The sequence below is a fragment of the Branchiostoma belcheri genome, unplaced genomic scaffold (genome assembly GCF_001625305.1).
Source record: "Branchiostoma belcheri isolate BF01 breed outbred unplaced genomic scaffold, Haploidv18h27 scaffold12, whole genome shotgun sequence".
Lineage (NCBI taxonomy): Eukaryota > Metazoa > Chordata > Leptocardii > Amphioxiformes > Branchiostomatidae > Branchiostoma > Branchiostoma belcheri.
Window position 1 is genome coordinate 631,101 of NW_017802602.1, and position 23,476 is coordinate 654,576.

The following is a 23,476-nucleotide window of genomic DNA, read 5'->3' on the forward strand; positions in this document are numbered from 1 at the left end:
TATATATATATATATATATATATATATATATATATATATTTATATACCCAATCTCTTTCCCATCGCGTGTCTGTGTGTTTTGTGTGAAGAATACTAATAGTAGGTGTTATAACATGTTACATAAAACAACATCATAATCACATTATATCGCATTATAGCATCATCGTCATGCCGTATAATAACATTGTCACTCGTAATCAGCTCTGAGTTTCTAATTAAGATTTAATTATCATACTTATTACATTCCCGGCTAAACCTTAAGATGTGTCTAAAAGATACCTGAAGAAGGAATCCCTTTACAACCTTGAAGTTGTATCTTAATTTGCCCGCGGAAACGATCCCTGAAATAAAGACAGAGACAAGAAAGCTGGCGGGGAAAAGTAATATGTATTCATGAGAGGAAGGGTGAAAGGTCTGGTTTGGGGAGTGTGCGGGGATGGTATTATCCTTTTGGGATTAATAGGATTAATCCGGAAGTGATTGGTGGCTTAACAAGACTTAAGGATTATCCTAGTAGTAGCACGCTTAATCTATATTTACTTTGCATTTCGTCCAAAAATCGGCGATCTAATCATGACTTGTAAACAATATATCGGCCCCCGGCTCGGTTGAGTGTCGGCTGGTGGGCTCTAATGTAGATATATAGCCTCTTTAACTTCCTCGGTACTCTACGGAAGGCGCAACTAGTCTCTGCCAAATGGAGAGATAACATGTCAGGAGAGTTGGTCCGCTGGAGAGTACAGTTCAGGTGCCGCAAACTGAACTCTCTAGCAGAACAACTCCCCCGGCATGTTATCTCTCCATTTGACCGATTTCTACTCTTTCCAGCCGCCTCCCGAAGCCTGGTAGAGGCTAGGCGCCCCCCCCCCTCTCAGCCAAATTATTCTCACTGTATGGCTAAATTGTACTATTTTTGAACCCATTTTGAACCCACGTTGTCATTAGCCTGGTGGAGAAAATTAACGACTCATGGTTCAGTAATCAGAGTTGTGTGGACAGATTGGGGACGATTAAATGGCTGGGCGAATATAGCAGCCGATGGTTCGTTAATGTGGATAGCCTCTTTCACTCCCCTTATGACGTGTCCAGTAGTTGAACTTTTATCCAATGTGATGAAATCTTCCGCTGGTCTGATTTAATATTACTTTTTAACTACTTTTACCTTTGTCTTTACATAGAGAGTTTAAAAACCATTTGGCCTTCCTTTAAATCATTGATAGTAGAATTAGGCGCAAACAATGTGAATACTGGCCAGGTATTCTTCCTATTTGGCTGAATTTTACTATATTTGAACCCACGTTGTCATTAGCCTGGTGGATAATGAATAGTCACTAATGATTCAGTAATCAGACAGTTGCTTGGACAGCTTGGGGACGATTAAAAGGATGGACCGAATATAGCGGCCACTTCTTCCGCTGGTTCATGTAAGACTCATGTATCCCCTCAGGAAGAACGCGTGTTTGATCTACAACGATCTCTAATCGTACCCAGAACCGTGCCTATCTAGATCATCCATGCCTGAATGGTTTAGGATCAATCAGGCACGGTTCTGGATAGTCTCCGCGTATCTAAGAACGTAGATTTGCCCCAAGCACGGTTCTAGCTGGATACGCTTGGACTATCCGGTCCTTAGCTACTCTCCAAGCAGAGGTTGATGGTGGAAGATTGTTTGCTTTTTATATATGGCCCTTTTTTGTCGCTACCACCACCAACTTGGGTGGGGAAATGGTTACAGACTGGCCAATTTGATATTGTCTTACCCCCATGGCCCACCAAAAGATCTGCTTGGAGATTATCCTTAGCATGATTCTGAATAAGACACGGTTCTGGCTAAAGTACGTTTCTGGAAGTATTCGTGGACCATCCAAATCCGTGCCTGAGCACGATTCTGGATTAAGCTCCCCTGTTATCATTCCAATTTCTATTTCAAACTCTCCAGTCGCGTCTGCAGTCTTGTAGAGACTAGAGACCCTCCAAAGCAGTCCCGGTCCATGGAGAATGGTGACCAGGCTAGGTGCTGGATACAACAGGTAGTCTCCACCAGACTCCTTTGCAGGCTGGATAAATAGTGGAAACCTGACTGAAAAGAATGTAGCTGGCCAGGGGAGTTGGCCGGCCATAGAGGGTCCTGGCAAACTATGTACTGCCAGGCAAACTGGACCCTCTGTGGCCAGCCAACTCCCTTGGACAGCTACATTCTTTTCAGGCCGATTTCTACAGTAACTAATTATTCAACCTGCAAAGGACTCTGATGGAGACTAATAACAGGCGCGACGCATGAGTCCGGTCTATTGGGACTAACGTGTTAAGACAAGCGAGAGTCATTATGTTAGCCACACAAAACTACATAACAGAAACAAAACGCCTTTAGCTATTTCTTTTCTTCTGGGATGATAGTTTTGATTCGCGCTTTTACTAGGTCTCTTATGAATCCATGCCATACCCATTTTCAAACGTCTTGTAATACCTTTATTTTTCATCGTACATGGAGATGCGAGAATATAAGTTGTGCCTAACTTGAGCTCCCTCGACCTCTGTGTCATTTCATCTGTATTCATTTCTGTTTTTCTGAATAATAAAAAAAACAGGTGCCGTGACGCGTGAGTCCACTCTACAGGGACTAACGTGTTAAGACAGGCAGGAGGCTGCCGTGTGGGAAGTGCAGAACTCTGCACCGTTTTAATGAACCGGCGGGACTTTCACAGGAAAATCTCGTCATGAAAATATCTCGCGATCGGTTTATTCTCGGTTGAACAAGCCCGAAGCCATTGATGCATCATCTTCACGCTGATGTTGTGATACTTGATACGTGTTTTAGGCTTTTTTATCGGGTTGGCGTAAAAAAAAGATGCAAGTGCAAAAAACAAAACCCGGTAAAAAGCTTAAAACTCCCCTAAATTAAGCCAAGACACAAACCTCTGCTTGGAGAGTAATGTTTTGGTGGCTGAAAGACAGTGTCAAATTGGTCAGGCAGTATCCATTTGCCATCCTTTTGGTCGGCGAAAAAAAGATACCACTGCACAAAAGAGAAAGTCTGATAAAATGCCTTAAAACACGTCAAAAATGCCTTGAACCACTCTAAAGACCGAACTGCAAAAGAGGAAGAAGAAGAGAACACGTCAATGATAAGCCAAAGCTTAAACCTTGCCTAGAGAGTAGCTGATTTCAATGTTGAAGTCTGTATCTTGCAGCATGGTCAAATCAAACATCTACAGCAACTTTTCTAGCTTTTTAAAGTTAAAACTTTTGGTCCAACACAAAAAGTTCTCTCACCTAGAGCATTCGACCAGTCACTCTGGTCTTCCTCAGTAGACTGACCCAGTGAGGCTTGTCACGTGGCTTCTTTGAAGTGTGACGTCAACACTGGGTCAAAGGTAACTGGTAGACGATGTCGGCGCCCGTCGCGGGTAAGTGAAGGGTGATGGGCCCTGATGCAAATAGCCTCCTTCAACCCTCTCACTGTCTCAGGAAATAGTCTTGTTCAGTGTCCAAAATCCTTAGCTCTTTAATTTTTCTAGCTGACACGAGACGACATTCTCCCACGCATATAACCAACGGCGCCAATATTAATAGCTACATGTATAAGTATTGCAGCTAGATAGCCCTGCGTTGGAGAATGGGAGACAAAAAGTGCACTGTACTGTACTATACTGTATATATACAAACTGCTGATTGCAAAATCGGTGTACCTAAAATCCGGACTAAGAGACTTAGCAGTTCTTTCCTTCATTGCGCTGTTCATCTCTATAACAAGACAATTAACCAGTAGTTTTATAGTATCTAGCTAAATCCTACGTGGTAACCGTCGCATATTATGTATAGATTTTAATTGTGTAATCGTTATCGAAATGTTTTAATAGTGTGCTTGCTATGTTTTATGTGTACAATGAAAGAGTGTAACAAATCACTGCGTGATTATGTACTTATGTGATTATGTACTTATGTAATAAGGACGAAATTCGGGTATCTGCCCGCGAGAGCCTTACGGAATAAAATTTGAATTCGAAATTCACAGAATAAATTACATTAATCCCGTCCTGTTTCCACCCCACGCACAGGTGAGAACCCTCCGCGTGGGCGGGAACACCTACCGCGTGACTGGACGCTCCTCCTCCTCCTCTTCATCTCATACCTGCAGAGCATCCTCGCATCCTCTTCTAACGCCTCTAGCTCTCGCCATCAGTCTAAGAGCGGAGGTCCTACCTGGAGGGTAACAGCGAACCTGTTAGACTGCAGTAGTCAAGACACGACTGGACGCTCCTCTTCTCGCGCCTCCGAACTCCTCGCTCCTCCGGTGTTTAAGGAAGCCAGCAAAGCGCTCTCTATCAGTCTTAGAGCGGGGATCCTACCTAGAGGGTCATACCGGGAACAGCGAACTTGCCAGACTGCAGTTGTCAAGACGTCGCCTGCAGACTATTTAGAGCGGGATTCAGCCTGGAGGGTCATAGCGGGTAGTCAAGACGGCGGTCTGTATAGGAGTTGGTTCACCGGCTTATTCCTTCGGGATTCCTTGGTGACAACTGGAAATCTCCACTGCAAAGCTCTCTCGTCTTCAGTCGTATAGCGGAGGTCCTACCTGGAGGGTAAAAGCGAACCTGTTAGACTGCAGTAGTCAAGACGTGACTGGACGCTCCTCCTCCTCCTCTTCATCTCACACCTCCAGAGCATCCTCGCATCCTCTTCTTAACGCCTCCAGCTCTCGCCATCAGTCTAAGAGCGGAGATCCTACCTGGAGGGTAACAGCGAACCTGTTAGACTGCAGTAGTCAAGACGTGACTGGATGCGTCTCCGAACTCCTCGCATCTTCTTCTTAACGCCTCCAGACTAGCCGCATCTTTAAGGAAGCCAGCGAAGCACTCTCCATCAGTCTTAGAGAGCGGGGATCCTACCTAGAGGGTCATACCGGGAACAGCGAACTTGCCAGACTGCAGTTGTCAAGACGTCGCCTGCAGACTATTTAGAGCGGGATTCAGCCTGGAGGGTCATACCGTGTAACAGTGAACCTGCAGACAACAGTAGTCGGGGCTTACAGTCTGTGCAGGAGTCGGTTTTCCGGCGTTTTCCTTGGGGACAACTGAAAATCTTCACTGCTAAGTCAGACTCGCGTGTTTAAGGAAGCCGGCGAAGCGCTCTCGCCATCAGTGTTAGCGTGGGGATCCAGCCTGGAGGGTCATACCGGGAACAGTGAACCAGCTAGACAGCAGTCTATACAAGAGCTGGTTTTCCGGGGGCAACTGAAGGTCTCCATTGCGCAGTTCCGTTGACTGCGAAGTCAGCTGTGCCGTGTTAGGGGACACACAGACCAGCGAGCCAGACAGCAGTCGAGACATCGGTCTGTACACGAGCTGGTTTACCGTAAGGTCTTGGCATCTTCCTTGGGGACAACTGAAACTCTCCACTGCGAAGTTTATTCCGCTACTACCGGGGACACACAGACCAGCGGTCAAGACGTCGATGTCTACACTAGCCGGCTTACCGTACGGACTTGGCATCCTTCTTGGTGACAACTGGAACTCTCCGCTGCGAAGTTACTCCGTAAACTGCGAATCCGTTACGCCGTGCCAGGGAACACAGAGACCAGCTAGACAGCAATAGTCGGGACTTCAGTAGAGAAGTCGGTTAACCGACGTGCCAGACAGTGTTCGAGACGTCGATGTCTACACAAGCCAGTTTACCGTACGGACTTAGCATCTTCCTTGGGGACAACTGAAAGTCTCCGCTGCGAAAATCACTACGACGTGACTGGCCTCCAGCTATCCTGTAAAAGTCGTTATCTTTCCGATGCGTGTAGCCGAACAGAGGCGATAGGGTACAGGTCCCCGGAGGACAACTCTGAAAGTTTAGCACGTAAGCGTTGACCTTCGGACATCATTGACCACGGCCTGCGGTAGGTTAGCGATCGAAGTGACCTTCCAGGCATTGAAAGGCGGTTTGAAATGCGCTAGTTGGCTGACCGGAACTCATTGGGACAACTGGAACTCTCCATCGCAAAGTTAACCACGGCACAAGCTCGTAGGTGGCAACCGGGATTGACGAAGATCGCCCGTTGGGTCGATCGATCGGAGATTCGCACTGAACTGAGCTGCGACGTTTGTCAGCCACCGGACGTTACTTTAGAGTTGACACTGATCGTTTCTCTAAAACGCCGGCAGCTTCATTTGGGACCGCTTCTTCAAATTGGTGAGTCAGAAACATACATAAAACGTTTGCTATTGTCAGGGTTATCTGATGTTTGATAACCCTCCTATATTGCTGTCGACGTCGACTCTATTGCTGTCTCGCTCTAAGTTATTGTCTCCTTGCTATCAACAAAGGGGTCGCGAAACAGGCGTGACTGCAATCCCTGGACCTCATTTGGAGCCGTCTGCCGCAAGTTATGAGATGAATGAAACAGAGATTGAATTGGCTTGAAAATAGGGCGCAGAAGCGACCGAGTGTCAGAGAGGCTATCAACAAGTAAGACTAGCTCAGGAAAAGATCTAGTGCCTTGATTAACTTGGCAAGAAAGGGCGCCAAGAACCTAGTACATCTACTGATGATTCAGCCTCTTACACGACATTAAGATGCTGTACCGGCTTTTGGCGTTGTTGCTCTGCCTTGAAACAGAGTGTCAGAGAGGCTATCAACAAGTAAGACTAGCTCAGGAAAAGATCTAGTACTTTGATTAAGTCACAACTTGGCAAGACAAGGCGCCAAGGAACTAGTTCATGTACTGATGACTCAGGCTCTCACACGACATTGAGATACTGTACCGGTTGTCGGCGTTGTTTTTATTCGTCTTGAATCGATATCCTACTCACGAGAACGGAAAAAAATTCAACCTTGTCCCCTGTGATTTATGAGGTAAAAGCAAATTCAACTGGTTACGGTCGTGTGGCAAGGGAAAGGTCGGAAGGTGTTTTGGAGCATGTCCGTGTCGACATCACACTGATCGAAAAACGTGCGACTCTTTCCGGCAAGTAGGCCGAAGGTGTATACCTATCACTACACCTGCCACCTACATCGGCTACATATAGCGGCGAGAAGCAGCACTCCACTCCAGAAGCTCTGAGGAAGGTGTCTGACAGACATCGAAACGCAAGCAAGGTGAGAGACATTATAGTGTAAATCTGAACTTAACAATCTCTGAACTATATTAACGGAGGACAATGTCTATTTTTATGTTAAATTTGTAACTTATTTTTATTTAGTTAAGGCTTTAGATATGGATCACATAGGCAGTTGCCTTTTTATCCATGAAATAAATGTATGTATGTATATTACTGGTTGTGTAAAAAAACAATATCTCATGCGCTACCAGCCTTATGAAAATTGCTTTCGGATCGCTAGATCTTTTTGGTTGGATCTTAGCTTAACGTGGTACTTGTTAGCCTATTAGTAAGTTATATTGTGAATGTTTAATTTGTGTATCTTTCGGCACCCGATATCAGCCATGCTGCCTGGGTGGCCATTGTATTGCCTCGTTGCAATTGAATTAAAATAAAAGATAAAATAAAATAAATCTTTTTGGAGCTACAGATAAAAGTGGACGTCACGTTTGCCTGTAGTGTGCTCATATCGCTATCGATTTGAATCACTTGCAAGACGATCTGAGGACCCCATCATTTGTCCATGTTCATTTGTAACCTGCACAGATAACGCCGTGTTACCCTGTCGCCACCTTTCCCCTCGCCTTCTTATCGACTCCGAGACGAGACAAAAACGCCCGTGCGAGTAGCTACCGTCTCTGTAGTCTACCGTACTGACTTTTTCTTTTATTTTCTTTATTTGCAATTCGACATGGACAATACAGGACATGGTGGTGAGGTACTCTAGCTAACAACCTTACGAAAATTGTTTTCGGGTCGCTGGGTCTTTTTGGAAATTCAGATAAAAGTGGACGCTACGTTTTCTGCAGTGTTCATATCGCTATCGATTCAAATAACCTTCAAGCCGACCGGAAGACCCCTCCATTTGTCAAATTGTTCATTTGTAACCTGCACAGATAACGCCGTGTTACCCTGTCGCCACCTTTCCCCTCGCCTTCTTATCGACTCTGAGACGAGACAAAAACGCCCGTGCGAGTAGCTACCGTCTCTGAAGTCTGCCGTACTGACGTTAATCTTGTAAATTCAACGACTGGTTCAAAAAGAGAAGACAAGCGAAGAGACAACCTTCGGGCGATACAAAGAGACAAAACAGAGACAGACGCGCGGCGTCTGCCGGGCATCTTTACCCATCTACTGATAAAGACTTCCTTCTGGCAAATATACATTGACAAATACTCGTTTTGGGTGCAAAGACTGAATCACTGACAACGTATCAGGAAGACGCTGTGTTGGCAAACAGACAGGATTTAGCTACTTTCCAAGCAGAGGTTGATGGGGGAAGATCGTTAGCTTTTTATATATGGCCCTTTTTTTGTCGCTACCTCCGTCGATGGCAGGCGACCTTCTCTGGCTAATGGATACTGTCTTGCCACCAAAATGGATCTGCTTGGAGATTAGGTTTTAGCCAGCTCACACCAAGGTGCGTTTCAGCTGCAATACGGACATTGTATCCGGTTCCTAAACGTTTCCAAGGTGTACCTCTCCTTAAATACAGGACTTGAAGATTACAAGGCCAGCCACCGAAGCACTGCAAGCTCCACAAGTGTTGAGGAAGATAAAAGTAAGAGCAACTTAATTTATTATATATAAGTAGTCATTCTTTTATTCATGTTGTATAGCAGTGTAATGTTGTCGTTTTTATATGATGGCGTAGTATGTGTAATGTTGTTCTTATATGTATTTCAGAATCTAGGAAGACAAGTTGTTTTGGCTGTCGCTTTTGCATCTAATGGATATCCCAATAAGGCCATGTTAATTTGATTATATGGATGACATCCGGGCGCGCATGAATTTTCGTCCGTTTTCGACCATACTCTAAATCGTACAAAATGAGAGAATATATGTCGTGGGTTGCAAAAAAAATGGAAAACGATAGTAATGTCATAGAATGCCGAAATCAATTAAGGAAAACAAGAAAATGTGAAGAAATGAAAATGAAGAGTCTATTATTATTCGCCATACCATACTCTGTGTGTTAACCCTATCTATAGACTGGAGGAGGGGCTAAAAGTGCCCGCGCCAACTTTGATGTCGGATAACACCCGAACGGCTTGCGCTAGGGCCACCAAACTTGGTGTTTTACATTCGTGTATTTTCCAAAATTGTTCAGGACAGTCCCGCAGGATGTCCACCGAGGAGGCGTACTCCAACTTCTCGGGGCTGCCGTCGTGTGGTCCCGACGGGATGCCCGAGAACGCTACGGTGGAGGAGGAGGACCCGGGATCGGGAGTCATCCCCACGACTTTCATCGCCGTGTTCTTCACGCTGATCTGCCTCATGGGGGTCGTTGGCAACGCGCTCTGCTTCTACGTCTTGTGTCTGAAGTCTTCGCCGAGATCTACCATAACAGTCTACATACTTAGCCTGGCTACCGCAGACACAGGTAAGGGCCTCGTGCCTGAAACATCTTTAGCCTCGGTACTGCAGGCACAGGTAAGGGCCTGATGGGGTCGTTGGAAACGCGCTCTGCTTCTACGTCTTGTGTCTCAAGTCTTCGCCGAGATCTACCATCACTGTGTACATCCTTAGCCTGGCTACTGCAGACACAGGTAAGGGCCTACTGTCTACTACATACATCCTTAGCCTCGCTAGTGCAGACACAGGTAAGGCTCTCCTTAGCCTCGCTACTGCAGACACGTTTTAGGGCCTGATGGATGTAGTGGGGAAAATCCCTCTGTTTCTACGTGCTGTGTCTCAAGTATTCACCGAGGTTCACTATAACTGTCTACATCCTTAGCCTCGCTACTGCAGACACAGGTAAGGGCCACCTTAGCCTGGTTACTACAGACACAGGTAAGGCCCCACTGTCTACTTCATCCTTAGCCTCACTACTGCAGACACAGGTAAGGGCATCCATAGCCTCGCTACTGCAGACACAGGTAAGGCCCTCCTTATCCTCGCTACTGCAGACACAGGTAAGGCCCTACTGTCTACTTCATCCTTAGCGTCGCTACTGCAGGCACGGGTAAGGCCCTTCTTAGCCTCGCTACGGTAGAGAAGGTTCTCTCCGCGGCAAAACTCCCTCAGCAGCAAAATCGTCCCTACGCGGCACAACTCGTGTCGCTCACCGAAAAAAAATAACGCCGCCGCGCAATAAGTCTGTGAAGGAGGCTAATAAAAACTATCCTTCCACTTGTGATTTAGATATTTGGTTTATGCTGGTGAGAAAAAAACACTACTAGTACTTCCCAAAACATGATTAATGGTCAAATTGGTGTAAGTTAAGACACAGGGTTTTAATAGGCTTTCCCCAAACTACCTTAAATCCCAGGCAAACGCCGTTACTGTCATAAAAACGGCATAAAACCTGCTGTCCGTGTCATAAAACGACCAGTGCAGAAAAAGCTATTTCCGTCCTTCAGAAACATAAAAATCTACACAAAACCTTGCTTCATAGCAGGGTCCGTTTAACAATATGGTGGTGTTAGGTTGTGGGAGATTTATTAAATCGACCTTCGCAAGTACGGGTAGTGAAAATCGCCGAGTGAATCGCCAATACTTCATGTTCGTCGCTGCCGGACTCAGACCTTAAAACCTGAGCTTTATTCCACACACAGCACCACTCTGGAACCAAGTACTTCAGTCACTTAGAAACGCCCATAGCCTCGTTGCTTTTATGAGAGGAAGAAAAAAGGATCTGTTGACCATTTAGGCTGTAGTTGTTTTTATAAAGCCACTATTTCAATTGTACAGCTATTCAGTATGTATTTTCATGTAACTTTTGCCTGTATTTAGCAGTTGTTTGTAATGTGTGGGGCACGGCATCAGCTGAATTCGCTGCCTATAGTGCTCCATTTGTATTGGCGTCGCAAGTTTAAAAGAGAAAGAAAGAACGAATCGCATATACTTCAGGCGGCAGGGGGGGGGGGTGAGGAGAATTCAAAATGACAGCACTTAAAATTGGCCTTTAGAAAGTCCAAGTGCGCCAACACTCCGGGCCTCGAGGGGCGGGTTTGGACCATCACCAATGGAATTGAATGTTGACGTGAATAGTAAGAGAGAATTCGAAGTGCTGCAGAATTTAGCCATTTCATACTTACGGAACTCTGTTTTATAGTTCCTTGTTGGCAGTTGTTTTACAGCCTGCTTGGACATTGTTTCTTTTGTTTTTCTTCTTATACAATTCCCTATGTACTAGTAACTAGTATCATCCAATATGTTATATCATCCAGTGCATTTAACCCGGAAAGGCATGAATATGCAATAAACATCATTGTCATTGTCAAACAGTATCAAAATCATACGACGAAAATTGTGACCGCGCCGTTACTGCCAAAACCGACATAGACATAAAACTAGCCACACATAAACCTACTGCGTATACGTACTGCATGATGGAAATAGGAAAATCCTGAAAACTTTTGAGTTTCAATTAGTCTGGCCGCGATCTGTCCGGGTTCAGTAATGAGACCGTAATGAGCCCTGTGGGAGGCGGGCAGATGTAATCTCGTTCTACGGTGATGAGCTAGCACCTGCACGGGTATGGAAATCTGTAGTGGGGCGGAATGAAAAAGATGCTTCCCCAACCATACACAATCAGACGCACAACCCGCAGTAGTCTTTCCACTGAAAAACATGTCCTCACTGTGCCGGTCACTAGAACTCACTCCACCGGCAGAACTTTCATACATACTGCATGTCTGGAACAGTCTTCCAGACAACGTGGTCGGCCTGATCAATGACAACAACCTCCAGTCATTCAAAACAAGAGTACACCGGCATCTTCTTTCCACCATCAGGACTTCTACATGTAGCTAGAACCATGCATTTACTGTAAACCACCGATTAGCCCGGAGTGTTACAATCCAGGCTATTGTTTACATAAGCACATGATAGAAAAAACTGACAGATGTAATCTCGCTCTAAGGTGATGAGCTAGCACCTAGCTGCGCGGGTGGTATGGAAATTTGTAATGGGGCGGAATGGCCGAGTGTGTAAGGTGAGCGGACACGAGGTCGAAAGGTCCTTGCAAAATTCACGTAAACACACAAGTTTTTTCAACTTATATTTATGCCGCCATCAACGCAGACAAACGCAAAACTCATTTTTACCTAAGTAAAGTGGGGGAAATTCGTGTTCAGTTCCTTTCCCAGGGGCACAATCTCGGTGGCATGGCAGGGTAAGAACTCAGGACCGATGGTCCAGAATTTTTTTTTCCATTTTATTCATTTCCAGTTGACATCCTGGCGTGGCCATTTTACGTGCGTCACACCTACCAGTTTATCCAGGAACTGCAGTTGCTCTTATGTTTGCCCCTTATTCTCATTTAATAATCTTAATAATTTTTAATAATTTTTAATAATTTTTTTTTGCTATTTCCAGTTTACATCTTGGCGTCGCCATTTTTAGCGTCGACGTATGTCATGCCTAGTGGTTTATTCAGAAACTGCAGTTGTTTGTATGTTTACCTGTACTCTATTTTAATAATTTTGTTTTCTTGCTATTTCCAGTGTACATCCTGGCGTCGCCATTTCTAGCGTCGACGTATTTCACGGACCTGTGGTACTTCGGCGACGTCGGATGCCGCGTCATCGCCGCCGTCGACGTCCTGACGCTCAACGCCTCTACCTTCACGCTGACAGTCATGTGTCTGGAGCGCTACCTGGCCGTCGTGGACCCCATCAAGTCTTTGAAGTGCCGCTCCGTGTCGCTGTCGCGTGTTCTGTCAGGGGTCATCTGGGTGCTGGCGCTCGCGCTGTCCCTCCCCATGGCGCTGTCTACCGAACTCAAGGAGGTAAGGCTGATGTTTTTTCATTGTATTGTTTTTGGTATGTCTGTGTGCGTGTGTCTGTTTCCACATGGCCCTTAGGTCAGGTTGTAATGGATATGGTTGGGTTCAGTCTGTCCCATGGCGCTCTCCACAGAACTCAAGGAGATAAGGCTTCCATGTCGTAGTTTGCACTCACGTGACCTACATGCCCGCCATGTTGGAGCGTTAAAGATCTGGGTCCTGTCGTTCGCGCTAAGGCTTTACCACGTACGAGGTAAGGCTTTACCACGTACTGCACCTGTACGAAACCCGTAATGTATTGTACATAGCACTTCGGTAGTTCCCGTCTGTAGTTTCCTAATGTTATGTCGAAAAAGATATCCTCTGTAACAGGCAAAATTCTGATGCAACGTTGACCAAAAACCCAACGAAAACCGTGGAAAATCGGGGTTTAGTGCAGAAGCAGTAGTACGTTCTGCCGACGTGCTAGGCTTCCGTGCCGTAGTTTGCAGTCACGTGACATACATGGCCGCCATGTTGGAGCGTTAAGACGCGTCATATGTCAGGGGTCATCTGGGTCCTGGCGCTCGCGCTGTCCCTTCCCTTAAAAATACACAAAGTTGACATATCTGTGCGCCGTAGTCCCACCACCACAAGACATTAAAAATGCTAATGCTAACAAAGTTATTTGAAAAATAAGATTACGTGTTAACCTCCTATATCTCATTGGCGGAAACACATCCGCCAATCAGAGCTAGAAGGAAAATTTAGGCCCATTTACATATGTAGTATTTGGACTTCTATATCTGATTGACTGTTTTAAAAAGTCAAGCAGAGCTAGAAGCGCTTGGTATCTACAATGTAAGTCTGAGCGATTTGCATCGTTTTAAAGTTGTACATAGAGGGTAACAATGTGGAGAGTCTAAGAATAAGGTGCAGTTTAGCATTATCTGACATATTATTAAGGTTAACAAGATGACCGAGTAAATCTGCAAGTTGTGTTTTTCTCCATGTTAATCAAGAGATTGTGTTATATTATTGAGTTTAAAGTGTAAGAAACTACCTAGTATAACTCACCCGTTTCGTGCAGAGTGTTGTTCGCGCCAACTTTCCCGACAGTACGGCACCCCCTGGCCTCCTCGTCGGACTGGATAAAATTACTGGAACGACAAACGTGCAGAGCATTAGTATCATGAAGGTTCCTCTGTGTCGGTACGAGTTACACGTTTAGAGTTAAAACTTTAGATTCAACACAAAGAAGCTTTCGACCAGTCACTCTGGTCTTCCTCAGTAGACTGACCCACTGAGGCTTCTCACGTGGCTTCTTTGAAGTGTGACGTCAACACTGGGTCAAAAGTGGCCGACATCGTCGATCTACCTGATACATTTGACCCAGTGTTGACGTCACACTTAGTACACATATATCTTAAGGTAAGTCAGAACTTCTTTGTGTTGGATCTGTATCTATATGGTATGACCGCCTTTCGACGTAACACACCAGCTTCGCAGGCACGCGGCGCGGCGGCAGCTGGCTACATTACACCGATCGACTTGTTACACCAAACCCTTGAACTCTAGACATTGTTTAAAGCTAACGACAACGCCCCTACTGTACTTGGTGACAGCGAGTTCCACTCTGCGATAGTTCTAGGGAAGAATGAATTCTTGAACACCTCAATCCTTGGTTGATAACTCTGGTACTTGAAGGCATGGCTATTTCTTGTTCTCTTTTGGGTTGGTATTAGGTACTTGGTAGTTGGGACGTCCAGCAGTTTATTAGTCATTTTGTACATCATGCATAGGCTGGATATTTTTCTTCTGCCTTCAAAAGTTTAACTCCAAACACGTACAGAGCATTAGTTCTGCAAGGCTCGGGCCGGCAAAGCTGCTCCTTTCAATCAGTCTGACTCCACTGAGAAAAGCGATGAGTCTGACCCGAGCCAGGACTTTCCCGCTCCAAACGACATTACGTCCGCGCTACTGAACATCGCCAAGTGGAAACACAATCATCAGGGGGCAACACCAGCTGGTCTGGGTTCGAGCACTCCACCCGGAAAGTCTTAGACACGCGGTCGTTCTTTAAGGAGCACTGGAGAAGGGCGAAGGGTCATTAGGAGTCGTCGCTTCCCTTTGAAGCCGTCTTCTGAACCGTTCTGTCTCCTGATGAGGTTCTAAGCGCCGTGTTATTACTGATGAGGCGAGGCCGAGTCGGTTATTGGAAGCGTTTCGGTTTAGTGAACTGGACAATATGCTGTAGTTCGCTAAGTTCCAGCTTAGTGAGTTGGACAATGATGATTAAGTTCATTGCACTGCAAAATGAGCCCACTTTGAGAACACGAGGGACGAAGTTAGAGCGGCTAATATAACAGTGAGTGGACAATGTCTAATACAAAGTTACTGTAGAGTGAAGAAACATTAGGCCTTAGAAGAAACTGTATCAATACTAGGCAAACGCAAGGAACATGAGGGGCAAAGTTAGAGCAGCTAAGATAACAGTGAGTGGACAATATCTAATACAAAGTTACTGTAGAGTGAAGAAACATTGTTATAGAGCCTTAGTAAAAAATAAAGCAATATCAGGCAAACGCAAAAGAGTCAGCAAAACAAAAGTTAGCTCGCCGTGTTGTCAGCTGTTATTCTAGGCGGAGACTGTTTTCGGGAAATACGTGGAGAAAGAAAGTTGGAGAAACAGACAGGTTTGAGTCCGGCCGACAAAAAAGACATTTAAAATGCCTTAAAAGTGCCGAGATAAGTTTGGAGATAAATCCAAACTTTGATAAACATAAACTACTGAATTTCACCAAATTTCGGCTGCACATGACAGGTTCATGTTAACCTTCGCAAAGGGAAACATATTGTTTTTGCTCCGTTTCTTCTCCAAGCACATAAGGTCAATGATCTGGACCTGACGGTGCTGTAGCAGACACCCTGTGGTGTTAGATTACATTACGTAGCAAGTGATGGCTGAGGACAGATTTAGAGGGGCTGGTCGCCTTATATAAACGTACTTTAGTAAGCAATAAACAGGGCAGTAGGTTGAAGGAAAACTTTATGTGCATTGGCTTTGTAGAAGTTAACTTTATAGTACATTAATCCATTTGCTGTTCCTATGACGTCACTCGCAATTTGTGGAAACGTTGAACGAATCAGATGACGTCAGATGACGTCACGTCGTGTGCGAAATCACGGTCAAAGCCAGACTTCTACCATGACCACTTTTCCCAAGTGAACTCAGGGTATGATTGACATCGTGTCTCATACGTTTTGGCAATTTGCAGTTACTTCTAAGGCGCTTGTAAGTCTTCAATTGCACCCTGCCCTTTCTGTGTACCGTCCCGAGTTACGAAAGTGATCTCGAAGCAGTTAAACTCGGATGAACCCCAAGAGCAGTTGAGCTACGTGGGGTCGTGTGGCGTAACGGCAGAGTGCGCGACTCGGAACCTCTCGTGTTCGAGTCCTGACATGCCACCGATCTTGTGCCCCTTGAAAAGGCACTTTACACGACTTTCCTCATTTCGCTCAGGTGAAAATGAGTATTGTCCTGTCATGTATTTGTCCCCTGTGTTGGTGACGGCATAAATATAAGTTGAAAAAAAAATTAAGTGTCCTGTCACCACGTCTGGTGATTACACGTCTGGTGACCCCTCGATCGTGACAGATCGAGAGGGCAGTCACTATGTTCGCTTAATCTGCTCATAATGGTACCACTGCGCATTGCACCGCCCCAGGTCACCGGAGGCGGTGTTGTCACGTCATGGGCTTTAAAACTTTAACGGGCTGCTGGAAAGTGATGGTGATGGTTTGGACCTTTGGTGCTGGGGATGGTTGTAATGGCAGGCAAAGGTCGTCACTTTTCTCTGCGGATTGCAGGTGAAGAATGGCTCATCACCGTTCAATCCTACTTACCAGAACAGACACTAGCCTCTGCCAGGCTTCGGGAGGCCTGGAAAGAGTAGAAATTGGCCAAATAGAGAGAGAGATAACATACGACTGAGGATAGTTGTAATGGCAGGCAAAGGTCGCCACTTTTCTCAGCGGATTGCGGGTAAAGAATGGCTCATCACCGAGGGCGGTTAGGAAATACTAACAAAGACCCGCGTTCAATCCTGCTTACCAGAACCAACGCTAGCCTCTACCAGGCTTCGGGAGGCCTGGAAAGAGTCGAAATTGGCCAAATAGAAAGATAACATACCAGGGGAGTTAGAGCGCTAGAGAAAACAGTTCGGGAGGCAACTGGAAAGAGTAGAAATTGGCCAAATAGACAGATAGCTTGCCGCGGAGGATGGTTTTAATGGTACGCCACTTTTCTCTACGGACTGCAGGTGAAGAATCACTGAGCGAGGTTAGGAAATACTAACAAAGGCGAGCTTTCATGGCCTCCATAGAATGACAAAAACTGGGGAGTTTGTGGTCTTCAGGGTCTTTGGGAGCTTTTATGTGCTATCTTCTGATTGCATATAGACAACATAGCCGGCCTGGTTGAATTACCCCCGTTTTTAGAACTGGGCTAATCAGAAAACAGCCGAAGAAACCAAACCCCCAGTTCTATAAGCCTGCTACGGAGGCTAGCGCTTTCAGTCCTACTTACCAGAATCGAAGCTAGCCTCTACCAGAAAGAGTATAAATCGGCCAAATAGAGAGATAGCATGCCGCGGAGGACGGTTGTAATGGAACGCAAAGGTCACTACTTTTCTTCGGGAATTGCACTTGAAGAACGCCTCACCACTATAAGCGCGGTTAGGTAATACTAACACAGACGCGCGTTCAATCCTGCTAACCAGAACCGCGGCAGTTTTTACATCTCTCAAACGTCATACATAAGAGCGACGGAGGACAAAGTTAAATGGAGGAGGATAGTGGACCAAGTCACGGTGCCCCAACGACACTCAACGTCAAGGTATAGGTGAGGGTGGTGGTGAGAATGTCATACAGTGATACTAATTTTTTGGGGCTGTCTTTTGCAAACATTAAGCCCGCATGGCCCCAGGCATTACAATACATCGTCATGATTTTATTTATTTATTCAACTTAACATAATTAAAATTCGAAAGGGGAACCGGCAACAGAAACAGAATGTTCCTCTTCCAGGCCGACCCCCTTAGAAACACATAAAAAGACAAGTTAAAAGATATATAAATGATTGTGAATTAAACAAAGTGTAACCAATAACAAGGGCAATAACCAAATGCTAACCATCATACAAGTGAGAAACAACAACAAAAGTTATGATGTTTGTTATGTGGGTAGAGTCATTCCTGCGTGGCCTCATATATCACTAAGGACACGCCCTGGAGTTCCAGGGAGCTAAGTAAAGCATATATCTTTTTTTACGTCGCTCTTATCTTTACAGAACTGAAATTCTGAAAGGAGCCGACAACACGAACAGAATGTTCCTCTCCCAGGCAGACTCCCATAGAAACACATAAAAAGACATACTAAGTTAAAAGATATATAAATGATTGTAAATTAAACAAATTCTAATTAAACAAATTCTAATAGCTAAATGCTAACCACTATACAAGTGAGAAACAACAACAAAAGTTATGATGTTTTCATGGCCCATTCCTGAGTGGCACCAGGGACACGCCCTGGAGTTCCGGGGAGCTAAGTGAAGCATATATCTTCTTTCTTTTATGTCGCTCTTATCTTTCATTCAAAACAAAAGAGATGAAACTTCTTCAAGGCCACGGGCGACTGAAGCTACCCCGTACCACCCTCTCCATCAACTGTCAAGTTCGCAATTTCGCTTCAGATTCCGAGAGAAGAGAGTAGCTCCCTGGTACATACAGCACTTCTGCTTTGATATATTAGCCCTTCCCATGGAGACTTTAGGACTTATACCAGAAAATCACGGCGTATCATAACTCCAATTTGGAAGCGATCGTTGATATTCAGGGAGCGGCGTTTTTACCGTGGAAGCTGCGAAGGTAATCTTCCCGAGTCGAGCCGAAAATGGCCCCACAAGTGAGCCAATGCATCTGGAAAATGAAACTCAGCTTCAATTCTGATCATGAGACATCGCGGAGTAGAGATCATTTTCATTCATGGCACCATTGGTACCAGAACATATCAACCCAAGATTAGGGGTCTCAAAAACTCATTAAAACTAGAACTACCGTAGAGTGGAACTCGCTGCCACCAAGTACAACGGGGGCATCATCACTAGATAGTGTTAGTAACGGTTACAGTTATTATGTGCAAATGCCAAGTGTAACAGGTCGTTCGGTGTAATATTATGCTGCTGTTGCTCGACTTGCCACTGAAAACGGTCAGTTTAATTTTGTGGTGCACACACCGATTATCAAATGTGGGCAATATTTTTCCATAGCAAAAGCTTTTTCAATCCTCTCGGGATGGTTTGATGCAAAAGTTATTCCCATAGTCTCGATGTGAATCTAGCTGTTTCTGGTGAAACGGTGTTGCTCATTTTGAAAATTCTTCGTGCGTGCTCAATGCACTTCTTCACCCAATGTCAGGGCTTGGCAAGTCTGGAATCCCAATGAACGCAGCATGATGATAATCTTAAAGTCGTTCGGTGTGATATAGCTAGCTGCCGCCGCGCCGCGTGCCTGCGAAGCTGGTGTGTTATGCCGAAGGGCGGTTATACCGGCTATACAGATACAGAAGCTGGTGTGTTACACCGCAGAACGGTTATACCGGCTATACAGATACAGAAGCTGGTGTGTTACGCCGAAGGGCGGTTATACCGGCTACACAGATACAGAAGCTGGTGTGTTACGCCGAAGGGCGGTTATACCGGCTATACAGATACAGAAGCTGGTGTGTTACGCCGAAGGGCGGTTATACCGGCTACACAGATGCAGAAGCTGGTGTGTTACGCCGAAGGGCGGTTATACCGGCTATACAGATACAGAAGCTGGTGTGTTACACTAAGGGGCGGTTATGCCGGCTATACTGATACAGAACCTAGCACAAACTTTGAATAGATCTAAGTTATGAATCAAGCAATAACTGAAGAAATGCTTGTCAACAAAAATTCCCCGTTCATTACCTACATTCACGTTTGTATTTTAAATATTCGACGTTCACTCTAGGTCTGGAATCCCAATGAACACAGCATAAAGATAGCCTAGCACAATCTTTGAACAGATCTAAGTTGTGAATCAATCTATAATTGAAGAAATGTTTGTGAAGAATTCCCCGTTCATTACCCACATTCACGTTTGTATTTTAAACATTTGACGTACACTCTACTAAAGCTGGTACATGTACTTGTAGAATTAACGACAATCACTGTACATTATTCTCTTCATGGCAAGCCAATGTAAAGCACAAGGTCATTACAATTTGTTTTAAGCCGCCTGACTGGTTGCGTTATTGCTATGAGATGCTCACGAGGTAACCTCCGATCATTCCGTAAAGTCTCGTCAGTGAATCACTGCCATCACTTAGGCCACACCGACTTAATTTTATGGATGACATCCGCACGCGCACTGATTTTTGCCTGTTCTCAAAAAAAAAAAAGATCACGTCCTCCGAGGCTCTCGCCTGCCTCTAGGCCTTGGTAGTCCATAGTAGTTAGCGACAATACGGAGCCGGTGGTAACTCTGGAAGATGGCACCTAGGTTACCGAAGCTCCACGACTCAAGAACTCGGTATACACGTACGGTGCCTATTTATGCATTCCACAAAAAAACAGCATGTGCAGGTTTATCATATACATCGCTATGTACTGCCGCAAATTCACAATACCAGCTTTGTATTCCTGTGGTTTAGTAGTATTTTTATTTTTGGTCGGAATTTTTTTTATTCGCCCGCTCGCACTAGTTTGGGGGTCTTCAGAGGATGTCATCCATAGATTTAAGCCGGTGTGGCCTTACTGAAAATCAGATTAATAATCAAAATGATAGAAATCAATTTTACAACCTAATGCCTTTCAGCCTAATGATGGAAGTCTGGTTGAACGCAAACATTACAGAGCTAATTCTGCTTCATCAGCGGTAACTCTGACGTCATGGGCCAGGTGTGCTGACGTTGCACGTGTCAGCTGTAGTTGCTCTGATGTACGTCGGCGAGATCAAAGCAGACAGCGATGGCGGAAACATGTTTACGTTTGTGCCAAAATCAATCGGCCAAGTTAAAGTCGATTAAGTGAGTGGGCGGGGTGTCTATCGTATATGCAGAACCGTGCCTTGTAGTTCTATGCCTGAGTGAGATCCAAGAACGTAGATTTGTCCCAGGTATGGCCCTGGATACACCTGTACTATCTAGAACCGTGCCTGAGCATGGTTCTGGATAAATCGTTCATGTTGAAGTCGAGTAAGTGAGTGGGTGGGGCGTCTATCCTATATGCAGAACCGTGCCTATGTAGCTCTAGGTCTGAATGAGTTATGGTTAATATCAGGCACGGTTTTGGAGATTCTCTGCGTATCCAAGAACGTAGATTTGCCCAGGCATAGTTCTGGATACACCTGGACTATCCAGAACTGTGCCTGACCATGGTCTTGGATAAATCGTTCATGTTAAGGTCGCTTAAATGAGTTGGCGGGGGGGCTACCGTAGGCGGAACCGTGCCTATGTAGTTCTATGCCTGGGTGACTTAGGATCAGGCACGGTTCTGCATAGTCTCAGTGTGTCTAAGTACATTGCTAAGACAACCATAGTCATCATAAATATAAAATGGGAACTTGAACAAGGTGCACTTCACTGCACGAAAAGTTGGATGTACCAAAGGTTGTAAACTCAGGTAATGTTTACTTTGTATACAGTACCTGTCTTTACAATGGTAGTAAATAAAAGTCACGTCCGGTAATTTCATTTACAACCCTTGTTAAGCCAGCAATCGTTTTACTTGACTTTTATTTACTACCATTGTAAAGTTCAGAAGGGTTTATTAAAAAACAAAGTAAATATTACCCAACTATACTGGTATTTACTGCCATTGTAAAGTTCAGAAGGGTTTATTAAAAAACGAAGTAAACATTACCCAACTTTACTGGTATTTACTGCCATTGGTAAATCTAAGTTTTCGTGCAGTGCTTGTCAAACAATTTTACTTCATTCCTTTTAATTTCAAGAAACATAAACATTTCTATAATTACCTTTGTTTATACATCAATAAGACAATTGCACTAATTGTTTTTATCTATTTATTTGTTTTCACATCGGAAATGTTTGTAATTGGTTTGCAGACAGCGTAATTCTAATTCTAATTCTACAGCGTGCCTGCACCTAATCTATAATGGTATTCAGGAATTAGAGTATGGCAGAAAAGCCTTGCTCAACGATTCGCGGCGTAACGATAGAGTGTTCGACTCGGAACCAAGAGGTCCCGGGTTCGAGCCCTGACATGCCACCGATCTTTTGCCCTTGGGAAAGACACTTTACACGCCTTTCCTCACTTAACTCAAGTGAAAAGGAGTATTGTCCTGTCCTGTATTTGTCCTCTGCGTTGGTGGCGGTATAAAATAAGTTGAAAAAAAACTTGAGTGTGTCGTCACCATGTCTGGTCATGAAATGTTGGGATCAACTAGAGAAGTAACATTTGCAAAGCAAATGCATAATGTTTACCTTCAGACATGGTCTGCTCTGTTAATTTTTACTCAAACAATATTCACATACATGTACTACTAGTATATGGTGACAGGAGCAAATCAGACAATGAAATTGCAACATTATGTAACCCAACACCAGTCACCATGGTGACAGACGTCAACAAATCATGTCATTGGTCAGATCGTAGGTCACTGTTTTGAGACGAAGAAGAAGAAGAGGAAGAAACTGAGCAAAAACAATATGCTTTCGTAAAACGTAAAAAAAGACTCACGGTAGTTCAATGCCCGTGTTGTATCATTCACCAGATCCGTGCGATATCTTAGATGGTTATTTTTTATTATTTTATTTCTTTAATCTTAATAAGACAGCTGGGTAGCCCAGTTCAATTTTGCCAAATTGATTTTCATTTGGGCCCAGCACTGATACAGTAAAATCATCAGTGTAACAGATCTAGAGGGAGTAAACTTAACTCAAAGTTTAGCCGTATCTTTGCTATTGTGTTTAACTATATCCACCACTCTGGAAGATTTGACCAATCTCATTAATGTTATGCTATAGGTATTGGTGCGCCAGCCACTTTCATTTTATGTTTATGTTATACTTTATGTCAATTGTCATCTTTATGTTAACATTTGTATTATGTTTTATGAGCAGCGGATTCACATAAGCACACGTGCTTCCTATCCAATGGTCAAAAATCCATGTGAATAAAATAAATAAAATAAATAAAGTTTAACAAATATAACGAAGGTTGTTAGCCATAAGTAACACAGGTATGCATTAGGTATTCATAACCAAAACGTGTGATACATGAAATCATATAAACAAAGGACAATATAAACAAATCAAAATCATTTTCCATAAATCATGTCCATTACACAGTCCATGTCAGCTTTTCTTTTTCTGCAGGTCCATGGCCTTCAGATGAATGATAAATGGCGTGCCGATAAATAAGTCATCTCCGAATCATCTCAAATAGAGAAAACTGTTGAGGCGTGAGCGCTATGATTAAAGGCATCCAGTGTAGTTTTTAGGGCTTGGAAACCCGATTTTGCAAAGTCAATATTCTAGTCACTTATCTACATACTGAGTTGAAACAACACTATCCCAATGTATATTGACCCTCATGGAGCAAAAATATTTTAAAAATTCTGACAGAAAA